Consider the following 6,858-nt stretch of genomic DNA (forward strand, 5'->3'; position numbering starts at 1 on the left):
TGTTCACCATTGTCTACATGGTGTTCTTTTGTACAGATGGACCATAATTTATAAAACCATTTCTCAGTGTAAGACATGTAGCTGTTTCCAGTAATTCTGTTCTCCCTCCAATTTTCTGTACTCTAGCCAACTAGCTTTCTTTCTTTCATTTGCTCACATATAACAGCTTCTTTCATGCATCATGGCCTGTGTACATACAGTTCACCATGTTCTTTCTCGCACTTTTTACTTGGCCGGTTTCTTCTCATCTTTGAGATCTCAATGTCAATAACTCCTGGCAAAAGAGACATTCTCTAATAGCTCTTTCTAAATTATTATTGTTTCTCAGGTGCTCTTTTCTTCCCCCAAATATTTATCAAACAACATAACTATTTATATATCTTTATTTTTGTGTCTTTCTCCATGAGAGCAAGGACATGATTGTTCTTGATCACTTTCAGCATTGGACAGGTTGTGCACTGCAGAAATGTTGGAGGAACCATTCATACTGTAGTTAACATATATTTGTATATTAATTACCTCTTAAGAGGTCCCTTTTTAAAATCTCACTAAATAGTAACTTCAAGAGACTCAATAAATAGCTATTAAATGAATGAATGAAATCACATTATAACTTACTGGTTATCCCAACACCAATGTTTTTCATGTCTTCGTTCTCTCTACAGTTTCCCAGAACTTACTGTTGCCCTGATGTTTACCACACAAGATGAGTGCAGGAAGCACAATCACAGCATCTTTGTGGTACTTGGCTCAAGGTCAGTAATTGAAACACCAATTATTTTTGATACTTAAAAATATGAAGCCTAAACTACCACATTTAATTAATTCAGTAAAAGAACATAAGTATGTAGGTGATCAAAATGTTATAAAGTGAGCTTAAGAATTCTGTCTTCTGAGGCACCCAGGTGGCTCAGTCAGTTAAGTGTCTGCCTTCAGTTCAGGTCATGATCTCAGGGTCCTGGGATCGAGCCCCATGAAGGGCTCCCCCCACAGTGGGGAGTCTGCTTCTCCCTCTTCCCCTCCCCCCACTTGATCTCTCTCTTTCTCTGTCTCAAATTAATTAATTAATTAAATAAAAAGAATTCTGTCTTGCTCTCATAAGGCTACTATTATATTGTGCTTTTCTGGGGTATTATTTTCATTCTGATTATCTAAAAATTAAATTTTATTATCTACAAAGAAAAATATCAAAAACTAGCTAATACTGAAATTACAAATGCTCCCGATTCTGAGAATACTACACACTGACACAGACACTGACACCTTTGTAGGCCACAAGAACCTACCCCACTTTCATTAAAGCAAACACCAGTCTATGCTTGTAAAGTCAAGAATAATGAAAGTATATTTGGCACACTAAGAATAAGCCTCTCTTTACTGAAAACTAACCTTGGCAGCTGCATTTCAGCTATGATAGGAACTTTCTGACAGCTTTCCTCTCTATTGCTCATAAGAAAAGGACTTAAATGAATTAATGTCAGGTGGATTAGTCAGATTCTGTTCAAACAGAAGATCATGTCTGTACAGTTACTTTAAACTCTCAACATTAGTCTAAAGAATGGGAGAATGTCCTATATTTAGAATTCACTGAGTTTTGGAGTTTCAAATGTATTTCTTTGGGAAAACATTACCTCTAATTTGGGAATGAAAAAAAAGGTATAGCTTAGTGACATATAACACTAGGGCCAGCTGGCAAAACCAGGTTATAGTTTATGTACTTATGCAGTTGAGTTTTTACCTTATAGACTCATAACTGACTTGGGCCAGAAGCAATAAAATAGCAATTCCAGTCACAAAAATGTAGTTTCAGTCATAAAAAGGTATTTTTAAAAAATGGCACAGACCCCTGCAAATCAATCAATGTGATACACTACATTAATAAAAGAAAGAACAAGAACCATATGATCCTCTCAATAGATGCAGAAAAAGCATTTGACAAAGTACAGCATCCTTCCTTGATTAAAACTCTTCAGAGTATAGGGATAGAGGGTACATACCTCAATATCATAAAAGCCATCTATGAAAAACCCACAGCGAATATCATTCTCAATGGGGAAAAACTGAAAGCTTTCCCCCTAAGGTCAGGAACACGAAAGAGATGTCCACTATCACCACTGCTATTCAACATAGTATTAGAAGTCCTAGCCACAGCAATCAGACAACAAAAAGAAATAAGAGGCATCTGAATCAGCAAAGAAGAAGTCAAACTCTCACTCTTTGCAGTTGATATGATACTTTATGTAGAAAACCCAAAAGACTCCACCCCAAAACTGCTAGAACTCATACAGGAATTCAGTAAAGTGGCAGGGTATAAAATCAATGCACAGAAATCAGTGGCATTTCTATAAACCTACAACAAGACAGAAGAAAAATAAATTAAGGAGTTGATCTCATTACAATTGCACCCAAAACCTAAGACACCTAGGAATAAATCTAACCAAAGAGGCAAAGGATCTGTACTCAGAAAACTATAGAACACTCATGAAAGAAATTGAGGAAGACACAAAGAAATGGAAAAACGTTCCATGCTCATGGATTGGAAGAACAAATATTGTGAAGATGTCAATGCTACCTAGAGCAATCTACACATTTAATGCAATCCCTATCAAAATACCATCCACTTTTTTCAAAGAAATGGAACAAATCATCCTAAAATTTGTATGTAATCAGAAAAGACCCCGAACAGCCAGAGGAATGTTGAAAAAGAAAAGCAAAGCAGGCGGCATCACAATTCCGGACTTCCAGCTCTATTACAAAGCTGTCATCAAGACAGTATGGTACTGGCACAAAAACAGACACATAGATCAAGGGAACAGAATAGAGAGCCCAGAAATGGACCCTCAACTCTATGGTCAACTAATCTTTGACAAAGCAGGAAAGAATGTCCAATGGAAAAAAGACAGTCTCTTCAACAAATGGTGTTGGGAAAATTGGATAGCCACATGCAGAAGAATGAAACTAGACCATTTCCTTACCCCACACACAAAAATAGACTCCAAATGGTTGAAAGACCTCAATGTGAGACAGGAGTCCATTAAAATCCTAAAGGAGAACACAGGCAGCAACTTCTTTGACCTCAGCCGCAGCAACTTCTTCCTAGAAACATCGCCAAAGGCAAGGGAAGCAAGGGCAAAAATGAACTATTGGGACTTCACCAAGATAAAAAGCTTTTGCACAGCATAGGAAACAGTCAACAAAACCAAAAGACAACCGACAGAATGGGAGAAGATATTTGCAAATGACATATCAGATAAAGGGCTAGTATCCAAAATCTATAAAGAACTTATCAAACTCAACACCCAAAGAACAAAGAATCCAATCAAGAAATGGACAGAAGACATGAACAGACATTGTTCCAAAGAAGACATCCAAATGGCCAACAGACACATGAAAAAGTGCTCAATATCACTCGGCATCAGGGAAATCCAAACCAAAACCTCAATGAGATACCACCTCACACCAGTCAGAATGGCTAAAATTAACAAGTCAGGAAATGACAGATGTTGGTGAGGATGCAGAGAAAGGGGAACCCTCCTACACTGTTGGTGGGAATGCAAGCTGGTGCAGCCACTCTGGAAAACAGTGTGGAGTTTCCTCAAAAAGTTGAAAATAGAGCTACCCTATGACCCAGCAATTGCACTACTGGGTAATACCCCAGAGATACAAATGTAGTGATCCGAAGGGGCACATGCACCCCAATGTTTATAGCAGTAATGTCCACAATAGCCAAATTATGGAAAGAGCCTAGATGTCCATCAACAGATGAATGGATAAAGAAGATGTGGTATACACACACACACACACACACACACACACAATGGAATATTATGCAGCCATCAAAAAATGAAATCTTGCCATTTGCAATGACATGGATGGAACTAGAGGGTATTATGCTAAGTGAAATAAGTCAATCAGAGAAAGATAAGTATCACATGATCTCACTGATATAAGGAATTTGAGAGACAAGACAGAGGATCATAGGGGAAGGGAGGGAAAAATGAAATAAGACGAAACCAGAGATGGAGACAAACCATAAAAGACTCTTAATCTCAGGAAACAAACTGAGGGTTGCTGGAGTGGAGGGGGGTGGGAGGGATGGGGTGGTTGGGTGATTGACATTGGGGAGGGTATGTGCTATGGTAAGCACTGTGAATTGTGTAAGACTGATGAATCACAGACATGTACCCCTGAAACAAATAATTCATTATATGTCAATTAAAAAAAAAATGGCACAGACCGTTTAAGATCAAAAAAGCAATTGCTTCATTTTACATATAAGAAACTAGATGAGAAGCAGGAAAGTAAAGAGACTTATCTGAAGTCATATAGCTAGTTAATTTCAGAGTTAAATGAGTAAAAAGTTTGACTATATACATATATATATATATATAAAGCCAATTCGGAAGAATTTTATTTTAGAGCATCCAAAATGGCCAATGAGTGCCAAAGGACAAAAAATGCCATACCTATAATTATGGAGTATTTTTGATTACCAGTTTTTAAATAATTACATTTAACAATTGTGTGACAGTATTAAAACCTGAGATTTAAGATTTCTAACATTGAACTTAAAATATTTGGGGGTGTCGGGCGCCTGGGTAGCTCAGTTGGTTAAGCGACTGCCTTCGGCTCAGGTCATGATCCTGGAGTCCCGGGATTGAGTCCCACATCGGGCTCCCTGCTCAGCAGGGGGTCTGCTTCTCCCTCTGCCCTCTTCCCTCTCATGCTCTCTGTCTCTCATTCTCTCTCTCTCAAATAAATAAATAAAATCTTAAAAAAAAATATTTGGGGGTGTCATGCAACATGATTAGAACTGTATATAATTTATTGATATTCAGTATATAGGCTGGATTGGAATGAGAACAGATGGGAAATGAGAAATGAATTGGGAAGATATAATAACCTAGAAAAAAGATAATTAAGGAAAAATTATAGTGGATTCGTTTAGGAATTGATAAAATTACCCAATCAGGCAAATAAGAAATGTTCCAAAGAAAGGATTCCTCAGAGCAGAAACGGTGTGGTACTGGGTTGAGGAGTGGATAGGAAGTGCAAAAATGAAATCAGTGACCATAGAACACTGCTCAAAATTTTCTAAAAATTAAAGTGAGAAATAGGAAAATAGCTGGAAGGTAGAGAAGTTTTTGTGTTTGGAAATATGATCGTGTTGGCAGGCTACTAGAGCAAGAGCTTGACAATACAAAGAAAAGTGGGTAGATGATAGTACATGTCATCTGGAAAGAAAAAAGATATTCCTTTCCATCTAAGCCAGAGAAATGAAAGATAGTCTAGTGCATCCAGCATGGAGAGAAACTCAGCTTCAATGGTTCAAGGCTGGTGATTTCTATTTTCTCTGAGAAAGCAAGGTACAGAATCTGTAAAGTCAAGAGAAATAAAGATAGGAAAGTAGAATTAGAGAGAGTAAAATTAGTTTAAAGTATTGATACATTGGGCACTTCTTTCTCCACTTGATGTGGTATGTCACACCATACTCAGTAACTTCTTCCGTGGAGAAAACTCCTCAAATATAAAAGACAAAGACTATGACAGAGAGATTCCAAGATATTCCCCAATGATCCTCACGTCCTGGTATTCATAGCTTTGTGTAATCCCTTCCCTTTGAGAATGGGTGGGACCTGTGACGTGATACTAATGAATATAATATAAAGTAATGGGATGTCACTTCTGTGATGTGTCACACAACATTGTAATTTCCATCATTCTAGCCATCCCTCTCCCTTGCTGGCATTAATGAAGCAAGCTGCAATGTGGTGAGCTGCCCAATGGAGAGGCTCACTTGTTAAGGAACTGAGAATGGCCTCTCAGATTATCAACTATACTTCTTTAAAAATTATTTTAGTGGTTATTCTAGAGTTTGCAATATACATTTTTAATCAATGAAGTCTACTTTCAAAGAATGCTGTTCTTCCCCATGTGAAATGCAAGTACCTAATACAGAGTGTTCCACTTCCTCCCTCCCATCCCCTGTGACACTGCTGTCACTCATTTCACTTTTCTGTGTGCACTAATCACCCAATACAGTGTTACTATTACTTTAAATAGTTTTCTTTTAAGTCAGTCCAGAATTTAAAAAAATGAAAGATTTTATTTTATCTTCATTAATTTCTTCTCTGACACTTGTTTTGAGATCCAGGTTTTCTGATGTAGCATTTTCCTTCTCCCTCAAGAACTTCTGTTAACATCTCTTGCAGAGGAAAGTCTATTAGAGATGAAGTCCCTCAGTTTTCACTTGTCTGAGAAAGTCTTAATCTTCCTTCAGTTTTGAAGTATAATTTCAGTGGATATAGATTTTGAGGTAGGTAATATTTTTGTTTCATTGCTTTAAATACTTCACTCCACTCTCCTCTTGCTTGCATGGCTTCCGAAGAGCAGTCTAATATAATTATTTCTTGTTCCTCTACAGATAAGGTGTTATGCTCCTCTGACTGCTCTCAAGATCTTCTCTTTGTCTTTGGTTTTCTATAGTTTTAATAAGATATGCCTATGTGTAATTTTGTTTTGTTTTCTTGGTATACATTCTTCTTGCTGTTCTCTGAACTTCTTAGATCAATGATTTTAACGTCTGTCATTAATTTTGGAAGTTCTCAGACAATATTACTTCAAATATTCCCTCTGCTCTTTTCTTTCTTGTTCACATGATATGTTATGTTTTCTAAATGTTCCCACTATTCCTTCATCTGTGTTCTATTTCCTTATTTAATTCTTCTTTCTCCTTGCACTTCAGTTTGGGAAACTTCTTAGACCCATCATTAATGTCACTGATTTTTTTCCCCTCAATTGTATCAAGTATTCTAATGAGTTCATCAAAGGCATTTTTCACTTCTGTTATATGTATTT

The sequence above is a fragment of the Neomonachus schauinslandi genome, chromosome 9 (genome assembly GCF_002201575.2).
Source record: "Neomonachus schauinslandi chromosome 9, ASM220157v2, whole genome shotgun sequence".
NCBI classification, from domain to species: domain Eukaryota; kingdom Metazoa; phylum Chordata; class Mammalia; order Carnivora; family Phocidae; genus Neomonachus; species Neomonachus schauinslandi.